Genomic DNA, 18,125 nt, shown 5'->3' with positions numbered 1-18,125 from the left:
GGCCACTTAAGGGGACGGAGAGACAAGGGGGTCGTAGAATGGCTTAAGGCGCTGCACATGTACAGTTTCACGGCCTCGGCGCCTTAAATCAGAAGGCGGCATAAGAGGTTCAACGACGTAATTTACTGGCGAAGTGCGCTCGACGACAAGGTAGGGCCCATGGTACTTGGAGAGCAGTTTTGTTGTGAGGCCGGGGCTGCCGGATGGAACCCATAGCCACACGAGTGAGCCGGGCTCGAAGTATAGTGCATTTTTCTGATTGGTGTCATGGTGATGTTTCTGGCGCCATTGAGAGTCAGTCGTAAACGACCGAGCAGTCTGGCGGCATTCTTCGGCGTGCTGTGCAGCTTCGGTAACTGTGGTACATTCAGATGCATCAGGGTTGAGGCGAGCACAGTATCAAGGGGAGCAGATGGATGCCGACCGTAAAGCAAAAAGAACGGAGAGAAACCCGTGCTGGATTGCGTAGCAGTGTTTCATGCATAGGTGATATAAGGAAGGACAATGTCCCAGTTGGAGTGATCGGATCCGACGTACTTCGCCAACATGTCACCAAGGGTGCGGTTGAATCGTTCAGTAAGACCGTTTGTTTGCGGGTGGTAGGCTGTGCAAGTGCGGTGAATGATTTTGCACTGAACCAGCAGCGCTTGAACGACGTCAGATAAGAAAGCACGGAAGAAAGCTTCTTCTTCACAAAGGTAGCACTTGCATTCCAGAGCGAACTAAATGATGTTAAAGGGCAACTGCCGCACTTTTTTGAGAATTTCGCGATATTCAAGGACTCAGATCTATGTAGGCTGTAGGTAAAGCATGCCAATTGTTTTGCACTAGCAATTAAAATAGTGACGTAATCGTGATTTAATTTTGCGCTTCTCCTCAATGCACCGTAGGAGTTCAGGGAAACTCAGCGTGACGTCACGGAAGGTATGATTTCAAATTACAGCTGTCGTCCGCCACACCCTGCCCTGACTCGCCAGATGCTTGCTGCCAAACAACCCTCGGCACGGTTCGCCATCGGTGGCTTTATTTTTTTTCCTTCAAAGCAGGTGTTTGTGCATTGGAAATGTACCGATACCTTCGATGACGTCATCAGGGCGTGCGGATTTAAATCGGCGATTACTTCATTATTTCAAGTGCTAACCCAAAAAGACTCCGCATGCTTTACCAGCAGGTTTCCCACATTCGACCCTATTAAGCTCGTTGATTTCTAAAAGGTATGAAGTTTTCCTGTAAGTCTGTGCATGAGATGTCATTATTGGAAAACGGCACTGTATTTTACCCTCCCCGTCACAAAGAGGAATGGATTGTACAAACCCCCAGAACAAACTACGCCATTAAAATATTTTTTTTTAATTTCAAATGGGTTTGGTTTGGTTTAACGAGGTTTAACGTCCCAAAGCGACTAAGGCTATGAGAGACGCCGTAGTGAAGGGGTCCGGAAATTTGGACCACCTGGAGTTCTTTAACCTGCACTGACATCGCACAGTACACGGGCCTCTAGAATTTCTCCTCCATTAAAATTCGACCACTGCAGCCGGGATCGAAACCGCGTCTTTCGGGCCAGCAGCCGAGCTCCTTAACCACTCAGCCACCGTGGCGGTCACAATGAAAAAATTATCCTCTACCCTTCCAACGTTATTAAACAGCTATCGTAAATCTCGGACTGGCCTGCTGAAGATATATCACCCTGCTTATTCCTAGTTTCAACCTAGTTTCACCCTACCGCCTCCTTGAGGAGCTCTCCAATAGGATGAAGTCAGAGTGAGCCTGTTGGATGGTGCAGCTGAAAACTATTGGATTAAGTGTATTTCAACAATCATTAAATCACTTCTAAGGGCTTGTTAGTGTTCTTAGCAGTAGACCCGATGCACATAAAACCACATTTTAGCGAACACGGGGTGAAATATCCCTTTACGGTTTTTAATTTCATAATTTTCTCCAACTTTATGGGATGTCCAGCACACCGAGACGAGTTCGAAGCTTAGAAAAAGACATTGAAAACTTGTTTTTTTAATCCTAATAAGTACTATCGCGATCAATATGACTTGCAACCTCAAGCAGCGAGGCCGGAGCGCTAATAAGAAAATAAACAGGATTCTCAATTACGCTTGCGCTGCTGGATTGGCAATATTCGCTGAGCGGAGTATAGTGGCGCCTCTCACCACCCTGTTTTAAAGGTGGCGCTCCTAATACTCATCCATGTTTCCATCGTTGGCAAAATAGAAAATATGTCGATCTATGCACCTGTACTCCCTCAGAGTACCATTAGTGCTAGTGATCGTGCCTTTAATTTCTTCGCCATCTTGTTACCTCTTTCGCTTTTAGCTGGGAGGAGTGTCAAAGATAATACTTATCATAGGTGGTGTTACAGCACATTTCCGTTTCATCGCAAGTTTAATCGCCCGTTCAATCATACCTGACTCATCAGCTTCTTTTTTATTCATCGTTCACGTCGCTTTCCTAGTGGCTGACTTTAAGCATACGCCATTTCAACGGCTGAGAGCAGCGAAGTCTTTCCTGAGGTCCCGCTCGTGAACATTTTCCTAAATTCGGGGGCTTCGATGCTTCAGTTTTAGGTAAGTGATAATTTTTGTGCGGCGTGTGCTTACTTTGAACCCTTTATTGACGGCATGCAACTTAAACTCCATCCATTTTTGTGGATTTTCTAGCCGTATATTAAAGTGTTCGCAATATTTTAGCTTGCTTTCCTTCTTTTTGCTAACCGCAACGCATTGAATCTTCCGGACGTGAGGGCTCATAACATTTCCTTCAGTACACTAGAGAAGGGCACTCCCTTTAAGTAGTCTGTGCTTAACCTTGCAGATATTTTCTGGTCTCGCCCTTCAGAGGAGTTTGTTTTTCCCTTAAATATTCTCTAGTAAACCGGCATTCAATCTGCATGCTTCAGAGGCCACGACGAGTGTAGCAGGTACTGTGATTCCACTTTCCCAGCCAAACGTTCTTAGCAAAACGTTCGTAGGGACACCTTGGGAACCTCCAAATAGGCGCTTATCTAAATTCATTTTAAGCGTGAGCTGCCGCAGCGGCTTAGTGGTTATGGCGCTCGACCGGTGACCCAAAAGACGGGGGTGATCTTGTTCTTTTGCAGACGTATAGTCTTTGCCAAAAGTAACCAGGCTGCATGGTTTGCTCCTCATTCGTGTAGCAGAGCCCTCACGGCTTCCCTAAAGATCAAAAAGTTCTTTGAAGGTGGGGACAGGGGTTCTCCTTACCATACACAGATTCATAGCTTGAGGGCTGGCATAACGACTGAGAAGCAAACCTTGCGGCCTGGTTACTTTTGGCAACGAATGTACAGGTGCTCCAAAAGTAAAACGGAGCACGCGAGCGGTGGCCAAACTGGCAAAAACTGCATGGCAGCGCGCTCTATAAGCAGATGCGCAGCGGAGAGCGAAAGGGCGTTGGCACATCCAGTTAACCCATCTCGATGATTGATGCTCGCTGTATCGTCAGATCGAGCGAAGCCACGCTTTTACCTTCACTGCTCGCCAGAAGTGCTTTGAGTGCTTCTTGGCACGTTTACCTGCATCGTGCAGAAAAGCTTGCCTTCGACGGAGTTCGCTCCCTGCTTCGTCAGGAATCACTCTGCGTGAGCACCATGGCTCGCGCTCAACTTGGCGGCGAGTTTGATTGGCAAGTGCAGTCGAAATTTTTCTTGGCTCAAGGGAACGCATGAAAAAAAAAATAGCATTCAGTATTGGCTGCGTTGTCTTTTGACATAAATAGATGCTCAAAATATAACCGATCGAGGACGACTCAAGCAGAGACAACCTTATCTGCCATGAAAATTTGTTTAAATATGTTTTCTACATATTTACATTGTTTTCTACAGTGCGCTCTTTCTGCCTCCTTGGCCTTTTTCCTGTGCATGTCTTTTTTATAGCTCAACTTGGTTCCTTCAAAGCAATGCACCAACTTGCAAAACAAGTTCGTCTAAACTAAAGAGTAAGAAAACCAATTTGTATTGAAGGAAGTGTTCCCCAGTTACCTCACTTGCTATGCCCTTGAGCATCTGTTCATATCATAATGACACGCAGCCAATATATGCATGCTATTCATTTTGTCATTCCGCACTTGCGAAACCGATGCAGAAGCAATTATACTCGATAGCACAACCAACTCGCCGCTTTTGAAGCGCGAGCCACGTCGGTCACGCAGACTGAAAATGGTGGCATTCATGACGAAGCATCAAGCGAACGCCGCCGAACGCAAGCTTTTCTGCACGATGCGGGCAAGCATTGCAAAAAGCACTGAAAGCGCTTCTGGCGAGCAGTGATGGTAGCAGCGTGGCTTCGTTCGATCTGACCATAAAGTGAGCATCAGCCATCGAGATGGATCAACCGGATGAGCCGACGCCCTTTCGCTCTCCGCTGCGCATCTGCTTCTGCTGATAGAGCGCGCTGGCATGCAGTTTTTGACAGTTTAGCCACCGCTCGCGTGCTCCGTTTTACTTTTGGAGCACCTGTACAGTGATGAAACTTATTAGCGGGAACACGGGAGCGAGTGACAGATAGCCTCACGCCGTACTGATGGCGACCCACGGCGCCTGCTTTTAGCAACGTGGTGGAAAGGGCTATGCCGTCTTGCCTGCTTCCTGCAAGCCGAAGGACACACCTCCCTTTCCACTTTGTTTATGAAGGCGGCCGCCGCATATCGCCACGAGTAGGGTTGGAGGCTATCGAGCACGCGCTGTCGTGTTCACGCTCATAGATTTCATGACTGTACATACTATCACGATGCACAGAAACGCAAACAGAGCGGAGCCTTTATGCGCTCCGCTGTTCGAATTTCTTTTGATGTCGCTTTTATCTGGGTCGTAAGAAAAAGACGTTAGAGTCGTCCTAGGATGCATCACGGACAACTACAGCATCTTTTTACTACCCCCGAAGTAAAAGAGTGTTTAAAATAAATGCGGATCCCGGAGTGCTTAGGCTACGCTCTGTTCGCGTTTCTTTCCATCGTGATAGTATATTAAGGCAACGGCCACTTTAACCACGCGCATTATCTCATTGAAAAAGCCGCCTTCATTTAATCTTGCTAAGCAGTGTTCGAAACGAACTGGTTGCTAGCCTTTGCTGGATGAATCCACAATATTGTTTCGGTATCCAAGTCAACTAACTAGAGAGGTTTCAGAGGCCTATCATATCCGTGAGATGAGCACACGTATGCTGCTGACCAAAATGGTGGTCCTGCATGAAAAGTTTTCTTATCTTGACGTTGAATGCGTGACTCTCAACCTGATGCGCCTGCGTGATGGCGTTTCTTTCTCTTTGTGGTTTTTTATCTTCCTCTCTTCTTCTGCATTTTTTGAACAAACGACCAGTTGCGAGCAAGCGCTTGCGTTGTTTGGTCTTCCTTGTCCGTTCTCCTGAGCGCGCTTTTTCCCATGATGGTATACCAGCTAGCTAAAATGTCGATTCTACTTGAATAGCATTCTACTGAAGCGCAACGCATCCTCTCCGAGGCGCAATGCACAAGCGCACATTTCGCTTGATAATAGGCGTCTTAGTTATGCACGGCAATATTCCTGACACCACACATTTACCTTTCAGGTGAAAGACGGTGGGACGTCCGCATTTTCCTCGCAGCCATCGCCATGTTCTCGGCCCAGCCGTTCTACACCTATCTACAAAGATGGGACCTGAGCCGCTCGCATTCGGACCGGCACCCTGAAGTCCTGTCATATTTTCGAAAGTTCACGAATACCACGAGATTTCGAGACTATTCTTCAACGATGTTTGCCCACTTTTCCTTCAATCGGGAGCAGGCTCCCGTGCTTGGTTGCAGAGCCATATTGAGACTAGGCGGCAAAGTCTGTGGTGGTCTGCCGTTCACGATGGTGAACATAACACCGTTTATCTGCACCGCACCTGCAAAGAGTTTCACGTTACGGTTCGAAGCCATCCCGTGGCATGTTTCAGTGCACCTAGATGAAGTGACGAGGACCTCGGAGGATTATGTTCTGCAAAGAATTCAGGAAAGCGACCCCTACGTGTACAAGCGAGAAGACACCGTGGCTCTAGTCAAAGCCTGCTTTGCCACTGACAATCAGGCCACCGTGCAAGGCTTGCTGGTACGGATGCGCCCCGAGTGCGCAATTAGCATTTTCCGGAGCATGTAACCAGGCGCAAAATAGCTTCAGCCCAGTTTGTACATGCAACCGGGGTGTACAATGCAGCGCCGAAAGAGAGGACACGCAACCTCAATTGGGAAATGCTGGACGCTTCAGTAATTTATTCGCGAGTTCACGTGTATTAGCTGGCCGTAAATTTGAACGGCATGGGCTCTATATACCTCTAGAACACGTCGCGTCCACATTTAAGTTGCAAGTATGCTCACGGCTTCCAACAAATTGAGAATTTCTTTTAGTGTTACCTGCTTGTATTGATTGTTCCGCTGTATTACTATTATTATTTATATGCACCTCCTGCTTGGGCCACTTCAAGGCCTGCAGTATTGAACAAATAAATAAAATAAATACATTATTCTGAGCTGTAGTGTTATATGAGCTGTAGTGTTATATGAGCTGTAGTGTCGTCCGAGCTGTAGTGTAGTCTGAGCTGTAGCGTCGTCTGAGCTGTAGCGTCGTCTGAGCTGTAGCGTCGTCTGAGCTGTAGCGTCGTCTGAGCTGTAGCGTCGTCTGAGCTGTAGCGTCGTCTGAGCTGTAGCGTCGTCTGAACTGTAGCGTCGACTGAGCTGTAGTATTGCTAAGTTGTAGTGTCTTTTGACCTATAGTGTCTTTTGACCTATAGTGTCTTCTGACGTATAGTGTCTTCTGACGTATAGTGTCTTCTGACGTATAGTGTCTTCTGACGTATAGTGTCTTCTGACGTATAGTGTCTTCTGACGTATAGTGTCTTCAGACGTATAGTGTCTTCTGACGTATAGTGTCTTCTGACGTATAGTGTCTTCTGAGCTATAGTGTTATCTGAGCTATATTGATACGCACGTGCATGCGCAGCAGCGTTTTTCCATCAAGGCGTCATTAGTGTAAGTTGCAGCTCCCTGGGAGCCCATATGCGCGCAATTTTTCTTTACTTGGTTCAAGCTCTTCCTTTCATATCACTTGTCGGCGCTTGAAGGTGAGGCAGGGATAAAGAGTATATTTGATGTTGTATTCATCTCGTGACTCGCAGGTATCTCTAGTCTGCCCTCTTTCTGGGATGAGGATCCACATCCCCTGTCGTGGGGTCCGCTGCAGACACGTGCAGTGCTTTGACGCGCACACCTACCTAGGAAGTAACGAGGCTACTCTGGAGCCTTTCTGGAGGTGCCCCATGTGTAGCGACCAGGTCTTCATCCCGGACCTCCGCGTCGACCTCTTCACGCTTGACATCCTTGGCAACGCCAACGACCATTCCATCGCCGTGATCGTCCAAGCCGGCGGAAAGTGGTTCTTTGTGGCTTCGGACAAGGACCAAGGCGCCAGTTGCGTCCATGAGAACTCGGCGGTTTCCGAGGCCTCCCCGTCTCCAGCGCTTCCTACGCCGGGCGTCATAGCGGAGGGCGAATCAAACCAGAGATAGATGCTGATGACGCATTTTTGCCTTTTGTACGTCCCTTGTATTCTTTGTGTTCGCTTCTGTACCTTCCTCGTCCGCGTTTCCGCCGAAAAGACGAGCTGCTTCAGGGAGCAGCGATGAATGATTCAAGTGTTCCCATTGGGCAGCATTTGTTTTTGCTCGGTTAAATGCAACTTTCATCGTCATTCTCGTTGCTACGCGCGGTGAACTTTTTTTCCCCGCGAATTTTAGTTACGCAAATTGTAGGCAATTATCATTCCCGCGGAGCCGACACCCATCATCCAGCTTTTAGCCCCTGCCTCCCTCCCCCCTTCCTGTAGTCATGATCTATTATTATACACATTAACTGAGCAGCCAGCCGCATTTTCTATTTTATGTTTTCCGGACGTGTCCGATTACATCGTGCATGTTACAAGGACGATGCCATGTTATTTACGACAGATCGCTGAATAGCGAGCACGATTAAACGGCCTCTCACGGCTATTAACAAAGATGGACGGGTGTTTTTTGTGAGGTTCCGTGCTTTGTTTAAATACATCGCGGACGTCAGTCACTGTCATCCGGGTCGGGACGATCCCTAAGCGTACCGACTGTTACGTAAATCAGAGAAAATCGGAATAAAATTCTCTCGACCCAACCACACGTTTTTCGGGCTAAAATTTATCACAGAGGTTAGTTCTGGTGGTCAGTTTTGTTTTATACTACATTTAAGTGGGGAACTTGTCTGATTCGGTCCGAATTATTTGGAATTCCCCATTGTCTGCGGTGACGGCGAACGAATAGCGAAAGACAACGCAACAGTGGTACCCTTAGCGCCATCTCGCACCCACCGGACAAACGAGCCCTCTACCGGGAAGGGCCCGGGGGGAGGAGTTGGACTCGCATAGCCAAGTCACGGCCATGACCTTCTCTTGATCGCTGTACGACCGCATTTTCGGTGATGTCTTGCGCTGCTTCGCAGCAGGGACCACCAAGCAAAGATCATTTGCTCACCAAATTAGTAAAACTGGGTTTCTCCGGTGGGTGCGAGATGGCGCCACGGGCACCGTTGCTGCGATGTCTCTCGGTATTGGTTCGTTGTCGCCGCAGACGATGGGGATTTCCAAACAATTCTGACCGAATCACGCGAGTACCCCACCTAAATGTAGTATAAAAGAAAACTGACCACCAAAGGCAACCTCTGTGCGAAATTTGAGCCAGAACAAACGTGCGGTTAGGCCGAGGAAATTTTTTTTTCGATTTTCTCTGATTTACGCAACACGCGGTATGTGTTCCTCTCGCCACCGTCGAGTTTCTTTCCCTTCTTTCCTTTCAGCAGAGTTTAGGTTCTGTAGTCGAGTTTCCAGATTTCTGAACACTCCGCGCGGCATTCTCCGATGTCAGTGAACGTTAAAGACCTGCGCTAATCGAAACTGTTACAGGCCCTGCCATCCCAAAGATCTAAATTTCTCATGATTGGCATCGCATGCAGTAAACGGCGTGCTTCTGAATCCTTGGTAATCTAGTGTTGTTCTGGTTCTTGTCACCTGTTTGAGGGACTGCAGGCCTATTCATGTGATCTTGCTGCAACCCCACCTCTAGCACTGACGCTCAACTGGCAAACACACCATCAGCAGCCTATAGCAGCCTACAGTTTTTCCCCCAAGAAACCATAAATCCTGTATAAAATCTTTACACTTATAAGGTGTAGAAGAAGGACGTCGGGGACGGCGTCGAGGTCGCCGATGGAGCGGGACGGCCAAGACTAACACGATCTGCGTGATGGCAATCTTCTTCTTCTTCACCTCTTTCCCACAACTGCTTCTTCTTCATCAGCGTCCATCGAAGGGGTCCAGCTTCTTCTTCACAATGCCCCCCAGTGAAAAAGGAGCCATCCTGGCCACTTAAGGGGACGGAGAGACAAGGGGGTCGTAGAATGGCTTAAGGCGCTGCACATGTACAGTTTCACGACAATGTCCCAGTTGGTGTGATGGGATCCGACGTACTTCGCCAACATGTCACCAAGGGTGCGATTAAATCGTTCAGTAAGACCGTTTGTTTGCGGGTGGTAGGCTGTGCAAGTGCGGTGAATGATTTTGCACTGAGCGAGCAGGGCTTGAACGACGTCAGATAAGAAAGCACCGAAGAAAGCTTCTTCTTCACAATGGTAACACTTGCATTCCAGAGCGAACTAAAAGTTGTTAAAGGGCAACTGCCGCACTTTTTTGAGAATTTCGCGATATTCAAGGATTCAAACCTATGTAGGCTGTAGGTAAAGCATTCCAAGTGTTTCGCACTAGCAATTAAAGTAGTGACGTAATCGCGATTGAATTTTGCACTTCTCCTCAATGCACCGTAGGAGTGCAGGGCAACTCAGCGTGACGTCACGGAAGGTATGATTTCAAATTACCGCTGTCGTCCTCCACACCCTGCCCTGACTCGCCAGACGTTTGCTGCCAAACAACTCTCGGCAGGGTACGCCTTCGGTGGCCTTGGTTTTTTTTCCTTCAAAGCAGGCGTTTGTTTGTTGGAAATGTACCAATACCTTCGATGACGTCCTCAGGGCGTCCGGATTTTAATCGGCGATTACTTCATTATTTCAAGTGCTAGCCCAAAAAGACTCCGCATGCTTTACCAGCAGGTTTCACACATTCGACCCTATTAAGCTCGTTGATTTCTAAAACGTATGCAGTTTCCCTGCAAGTCTCTGCATGAGATGCCATTATTCGAAAACGGCACTGTATTTTACCCTCCCCGTCAGAAAGAGGAATGGATTGTACAAACCCCCAGAACAAACTACGCCATGAAAATATTTTTTTTTATTTCAAATGGGTTTGGTTTCGTTTACCGAGGTTTAACGTCCCACAGCGACTAAGGCTATGAGAGACGCCGTAGTGGAGGGCTCCGGAAATTTCGATCACCTTGAGTTCTTTAACGTGAACTGACATCGCACAGTACACGGGCCTCTAGAATTTCTCCTCCATTAAAATTCGACCACTGCAGCCGGGATCGAAACCGCGTCTTTCGGGCCAGCAGCCGAGCACCTTAACCACTCAGCCACCGTGGCGGCCACAATGGAAAAATTATCCTCTACCCTTCCAACGTTATTAAACAGCTATCGTAAATATCGGACTGGCCTGCTAAAAATATATCACCCTGCTCATTCCTAGTTTCAACCTAGTTTCACCCTACCGCCTCCTTGAGGAGCTCTCCAAAAGGCAGAAGTCAGAGCGAGCCTGTTGGATGGTGCAGCTGAAAACTATTGGATTAAGTGTATTTCGACAGGCATTAAATCACTTCTAAGGGCTTGTTAGTGTTCTTAGCAGTAGAGCCGATGCACATAAAACCACATTTTAGCGAACACGGGGTGTAATATCCCTTTACGGTTGTTAATTTCTTAATTTTCTCCAACATTACGGGATGTCCATCACACCGAGACGAGTTGGAAGCTTAGAAAAAGACATTGAAAACTTTTTTTATTTCTAATAAGTACTATCGCGATCAATATGACTTGCAACCTCAAGCAGCGTGGCCGGAGCGCTCCCCGGAAGCATGGTGGAGCCGACAAGCGACGCGCTTGAAAACGAAAGGGAAAGAATTTTGCTGTTCCACCACTCAGACTTCTCCCCTGGGTCTTGGCAGTACAATGGCGTTATCGCATCGTCGGCGCTTGCATGACGAATGCAAGACGCATGTCACAGTTGATTGTTTTTCATTCCTTTTGCTGCTTTCACCTGGCTTTCACCGTGGCCCAAATAGCACTTCAATCACAGTATGAGTGGAGCGGTTTTGACGATTTGAGGCTAGATGCACCGGCGCCACTGAGAATTAACGAGCTCAGATTTCGTTAAGCAGACGGTGCGGGGGATGCGCCTGGCCGCTGGAACAGCAGATTCCTTTCCACTTAGTCTTCAGGCGCGCTGCTTTTCGGCCCCACCATGCTTCCGAAAACGCTGCGGCCACACGCTCGCGGGTTTCAAGTCATATTGAGCGCGATAGTACATCCTGATGAGGCTGAATTGTAATCCCCGAACGGCAGGTTTGACCAAAGAGCGAAATGGTACAAAGTGCTTTTTAGAACATCATATTTTAAGCGTTTTGATGATATCAGCGACACAGTTTGACTAACGGTCTCAGGAGGCACAATATTCCGTCGTTGCCCGTATAGATGATCATAACAGCCAGAAATGCGTGAAGCTGGTCATGAGCTCTGTGAGCAGTAACTCCGCCTTAATCTATATTACACCTTGCAGAGAATGGACAAGATGTTATAAGCAGACGCAACTAGATAGTAGACACGATGCTACAGCCTTCTCACGCGTACTTTAAGCTTCACCTTGTATTGATCAGCCAATACAAACCTGACCAGTGCGCTATTCTTATTGACTCTCCACAACCGTGGTTTGGAAGCAGAAAAGCAGTGTCAGACTGGCCGCCTATTGTAAGCCTTTTTTATCCCGACATGTGTCAAGCGCACCTTCACAAAAGGAAATAAACAGGATTCTCAATTACGCTTGCGCTGCTGGCTTCGCAATATTCGCTGAGCGGAGTATAGTGGCGCCTATCACCACCCTGTTTTAAAGGGGAGGCTCCTAATACTCATCCATGTTTCCATCGTTGGCAAAATAGAAAATATGTCGATCTATGCACCTGTACTCCCTCAGAGTACCATTAGTGCTAGTGATCGTGCCTTTAATTTCTTCGCCATATTTTTACCTCTTTCGCTTTTAGCTGGGAGGAGGGTCAAAGAAAATACTTGTCATAGGTGGTGTTACAGCACATTTCCGTTTCATCGCAAGTTTAATCGCCCGTTCAATCATACCTGACGCATCAGCTTCTTTTTTTTTCAACGATCACGTCGCTTTCCTAGTGGCTGATTTTAAGCATACGCCATTTCCACGGCTGAGACCAGCGAAGTCTTTCCTCAGGTCCCGCTCGTGAACATTTTCCTAAATTCGGGGGCTTCGTTGCTTCAGTTTTAGGTAAGTGATAATGTTTGTGCGGCATGTGCTTATTTTGAACCCTTTATTGACGGCATGCAACTTAAATTCAATCCATTTTTGTGTGTTCTCAAGCCGTATATTAATGTGTTCGCAATATTTTAGCTTGCTTTCTTTCTTTTTGCTAACCGCAACGCATTGAATCTTCCGGACGTGAGAGCACATAACATTTCCTTCAGTACACTAGAGAAGGCCACTCCCTGTAAGTAGTCTGTGCTTAACCTTGCAGATATTTTCTGGTCTCGCCCTTCAGAGGAGTTTGTTTTTCCCTTAAATATTCTCTAGTAAACCGGCATTCATTCTGCATAATTCAAAGGCCACGAAGAGTGTAGCAGGTACTGTGATTCCACTTGCGCAGCCAAACGTTCTTAGCAAAACGTTCGTATGGACACCTTGGGAACCTCACAATAGGCGCTTACCAAAATTCATTTTAAGCGTGAGCTGCCGCGGTGGCGTAGTGGTTATGGCGCTCGACTGCTGAAACAAAAGATGGGGGTGATCTTGTTCTTTGGCAGACGTATAGTCTTTGCCAAAAGTAACCAGGCTGCGTGGTTTGCTCCTCATTTGTGTAGCAGAGCCCTCACGGCTTCGCTAAAGATCAAAATTTTCTTTCAAGGTTAGGACAGGGGTTCTCCTTACCATACACAGATTCAGAGCTTGAGGGCTGGCATAAAAGCTTTAATATACGACTGAGAAGCAAACCGTGCAGCCTGGATACTTTTGCAAAGAATGTACAGGTGCTCCAAAAGTAAGACGGAGCAGGAGAGAGGTGGCCAAACTGGCAAAAACTGCATGCCAGCGCGCTCTATCAGCAGATGCGCAGCAGAGAGCGAATGGGCGTTGGCACATCCGGTCAACCCATCTCGATGATTGATGCTCGCTTTATCGTCAGATCGCCAGAAGCGCTTTGAGTGCTTCTTGCAATGTTTACGCGCATCGTGCAGAAAAGCTTGCCTTCGGCGGAGTTCGCTCCCTGCTTTGTCAGGAATCAGTCTGCGTGAGCACCGTGGCTCACGCTCAACTTGGCGGCGAGTTTGATTGGCAAGTGCGGTCGAAATTTTGCTTGGCTCAAGGGAACGCATGAAAAAAAGAGTAGCATTCAGTAGTGGCTGCGTTGTCTTTTGACATAAATAGGTGCTCAAAATATAACCGATCGAGGACGACTCAAGCAGAGACAACCTTATTTGCCATGAAAATTTGTTTAAATATATTTTCTCCACAGTAAGAAAAGCAATTTAGTCAAATGTTTAGGGGAGTCCCCCAAGGTGGAGTAGATTTGTAATAAGGGAGTAATTACTCACTGGCATCCATCCGAGCGCAGCCATACGGCTACAAAGGAAAGCTATACAGCTTTCTCAGAAACTTCGCAGTTAAAGAAAAATTCATCCTGCAGGGTCCGGGGTTCTTTAACTGCGAAGTTTCTGAGAAAGCTGTATAGCTTTCCTTTGTAGCCGTATGGCTGGGCTCGGGTGGATGCCAATGAGTAAATACTCCCTTATGAGAAAACCAATTTGTATTGAAGCAAGTGGTCCTCAGTTACCTCACTTGCTATGCCGTTGAGCATCCGTTCATATCATAATGACACGCAGTCAATATATGCATGCTATTCATTTTTTCATTCCGCACTTGCGAAACCGATGCAGAAGCAATTTATACTCGATAGCAGAGCCTACTCGCCGGCAAGCGAAGCGCGAGCCACGGCGCTCACGCAGACAGAAAATGGTGGCATTCATGACTAAGCAGAAAGCGAACGCCGCCGAAGGCACGCTTTCCTACACGATGCGGGCAAGCATTGCAAGAAGCACTGAAACGCTTCTGGCGAGCAGTGATGGTAGCAGTGTGGCTTCGTTCGATCTGACGATAAAGTGAGCATCAGTCATCGAGATGGGTCAACGGATTAGCCGACGCCCTTTCGCTCTCCGCTGCGCATCTGCTGATAGAGCGCGCTGGCATGCAGTTTTTGCCAGTTTGGCCACCGCTCGCGTGCTCCGTTTTACTTTTGGAGCACCTGTACAGTCATGAAACTTATTAGCGGGAACACGGGAGCGCGTGACAGATAGCCTTAAGCCCTACTGATGGCGACCCACGGCGGCTGCTCTTAGCAACGTGGTAGAAAGGGGTATGCTGCTTTGCCTGCTTCCAGCAAGCCGAAGGACACACCTCCCTTTCCACTTTGTTTATGAAGGCAGCCGCCGCTTATCGCCACGAGTAGGGTTCGAGGCTATCGGGCGCGCGCTGTCGTGTTCACGCTCATGGATTTCATGACTGTACATACTATCACGATGCACAGAAACGCAAACAGAGCGGAGCCTTTACGCGCTCCGCTGTTCGAATTTCTGCCTGCTCATCGAAACGCGATAATAAGGGGTGACGTCCTTAAGAAGGAACAGCCTGGCAGACGACGGGCCCAGCCGAGCGTGCTTTGTGAGCATGCGCTTAGCCTCATCCTGTTTCAAACTCCGCCCCGTCATATGGCGCTGAGGCACAGAAAAGTAGCCGCTCTCGCACGCCAGTTAAAGATCTGGGTGCCTGTACAGTCATGAAACTTATTGGCGGGAACACGGGAGCGCGTGAACAATAGACTCAAGCCCTACTGATGGCGACCTACGGCGGCTGCTTTTAGCAACGTTGTGGAAAGGGCTATGCCACCTTGCTTGCTTCCAGCAAGCCGAAGGACACGCCTCTCTTTCCACTTCCATACTATCACGATGCACAAAAACGCAAACAGAGCGGATACTGTAGGCGCTCCGCTGTTCGAATTTCTTTTGATGTCGCTTTTATCTGGGTGGTAAGAAAAAAACGTTAGAGTCCTTCTAGGATGTATCACGGACAACTACAGCATCTTTTTGCTACGCCCGAAGTAAAAGAGTGTTTAAAAGAAATGCGAATCTGGAGTGCTTAGGCTACGCTCTGTTCGCGTTTCTTTAAATCTTGATAGTATATTAAGGCAACGGCTAGTTTGACCAAGCGCTTTTTGTCTTTGAAAAAGCAGCCTTCATTTAATCTTACTAAGCAGTATTCGAAACGTACTGGTTGCTAGCCTTTGTTGGATGAATCCACAATCTTGTTTCGGCATCCAAGTCAACTAACTAGAGAGATTTCACAGGCCTAACATATCCGTGAAAATGAGCACACATGTGATGCTGACCAAAATGGTGGTCCTGCATGAAAAGTTTTATTATCTTGACCTTGAATGCGTGGCTCTCATCCTGATGCGCCTGCATGATGGCGTTTCTTTCTCTTTGTGGTTTTTTATCTTCCTCTTTTTCTGCATTTTTTAACAAACGCCCCGTTGCGAGCAAGCGCTTGCGTTGTTTGGTCTTCCTTGTCCGTCGTCCTGAGTGCACGATTTTTCCCATGATGGTATACCAGCTAGCTAAAATGTCGATTCTACTTGAATAGGATTCTGCTGAAGCGCAACGCATCCTCTCGGAGGCGCAATGGACAAGCGCACCTTTCGCTTGATAATAGGCGTCGTAGTTATGCACGGCAATACTCTTGACAACACACATTTACCTTTCAGGTGAAAGACGGCGGGACGTCCATATTTTCCTCGCAGCCATCGCCATGTTCTCGGCCCAGCCGTTCTACATCTATCTACAAAGATGGGACCTGAGGCGCTCGCATTCGGTCCGGCACCCTGAAGTCCTGTCATATTTTCGAAAGTTCAGGAATACCACGAGATTTCGAAACTATTCTTCAATGATGTTTGCCCAGTTTTCCTTCAATCGGGAGCAGGCTCACGTGCGTGGTAGCACAGCCAGATTGAGAATAGACGGCAAATTCTATGGTGGTCTGCCGTTCACGATGGTGAACGTAACACCGTTCCTCTGCACCAAACCTGCAAAGAGTTTCACGTTGCGGTTCGAAGCCATCCCGTTGCATGTTTCAGTGCACCTAAATGAAGTGATGAGGACCACAGAGGATTATGTGCTGCAAAGAATTCAGGAAAGCGACCCCTACGTGTACAAGCGAGAAGACACCGTGGCTCTTGTCAAAGCCTGCCTCGTCACTGAATATCAGGCCACTGTGCAAGGCTTACAGGTACGGATGCGCCCCGAGTGCGGAATTAGCATTTTCCGGAGCATGTAACCAGGCGTATAATCGCTTCGGCCCAGTTTGTTCATGCAACCGGGGAGTACAATGCAGCGCCAAAAGAGAGGACAAGCAACCTCAATTGAAAAAAGCTGGACGCTTCAGTAATTTATTCGCGAGTTCACGTGTACTAGCTGGCCGTAAATTTTAACGGCATGGGCTCTATATACCTCTAGAACACGTCGCGTCCACATTTAAGTTGCAAGGATGCTCACGGCTTCCAACACATTGAGAATTTCTTTTAGTGTTAGCTGCTTGTATTGTTCCGCTGTATTATTATTATTTATATGCCCCTCCTGCTTGGGCCACTCCAAGGCCTGAAGTATTGAACAAATAAATAAAATAAATAAAAAAATCTGAGCAGTAGTGTCGTCTGAGCTGTAGTGTCGTCTGAGCTGTAGTGTCGTCTGAGCTGTAGTGTCGTCTGAGCTGTAGTGTCGTCTGAGCTGTAGTGTCGTCTGAGCTGTAGTGTCGTCTAAGCTGTAGTTTCGTCTGAGCTGTAGTTTCGCCTGAGCTGTAGTTTCGTCTGAGCTGTAGTTTCGTCTGAGCTGTAGTTTCGTCTGAGCTGTAGTTTCGTCTGAGCTGTAGTGTCGTCTGAGCTGTAGTGTCGTCTGAGCTGTAGTGTCGTCTGAGCTGTAGTGTCATCTGAGCTGTAGTGTCTTTTGACCTATAGTGTCTTTTGACCTATAGTGTCTTTTGACCTATAGTGTCTTTTGACCTATAGTGTCTTTTGACCTATAGTGTCTTGTGACGTATAGTGTCTTGTGACGTATAGTGTCTTGTGACGTATAGTGTCTTCTGACCTATAGTGTTATCTAAACTATATTAATACGGTCGTTCATGCGCAGCAGCGTTTTTCCATCAAGGCGTCGTTAGTGTGAAGTTACAGCTCCCTGCGAGCCCATATGCGCGTAATTTGTTTTACTTCGTTCAAGCTCTTCCTTTGATATCACTTGTCGGCGCTTGTAGAAGGTTAGGCAGGGATAAAGAGTATATTTGCTGTTGCATTCATCTCGTGACTCGCAGGTATCTCTAGTCTGCCCTCTTTCTGGTATGAGGATCCACATCCCCTGTCGTGGGGTCTGCTGCAGACACGTGCAGTGCTTTGACGCGCACACCTACCTAGGAAGTAATGAGGCCACTCTGGAGCCTTTCTGGAGGTGCCCCGTGTGTAGCGACCAGGCCTTCATCCGGGACCTCCGCGTCCACCTCTTCACGCTTGACATCCTTGGCAACGCCAATGACCATTCCATCGCCGTGATCGTCCAAGCCGACGGAAAGTGGGACTTTGTGGGTTCGGACAAGGACCAAGGCGCCAGTTGCGTCCATGACAACTCGGCGGGAACCGAGGCCTCCCCGCCTCCAGCGCTTCCTACGCCGGGCGTCGTAGCGGAGGGCGAATCAAACCAGAGATAGATGCTGATGACGCATCTTCGCCTTTTGTACGTCCTATGTGTTCTTTGTGTTCGCTTCTATACCTTTCTCGTCCGCTTTTCCGCCAAAAATA

This window comes from Amblyomma mixtum, chromosome 1, assembly GCF_055824585.1.
Source record: "Amblyomma mixtum isolate Tamu chromosome 1, ASM5582458v1, whole genome shotgun sequence".
NCBI classification, from domain to species: domain Eukaryota; kingdom Metazoa; phylum Arthropoda; class Arachnida; order Ixodida; family Ixodidae; genus Amblyomma; species Amblyomma mixtum.
The sequence above is the reverse complement of the archived record's forward strand: the minus strand, read 5'-3'. Positions refer to the sequence as shown.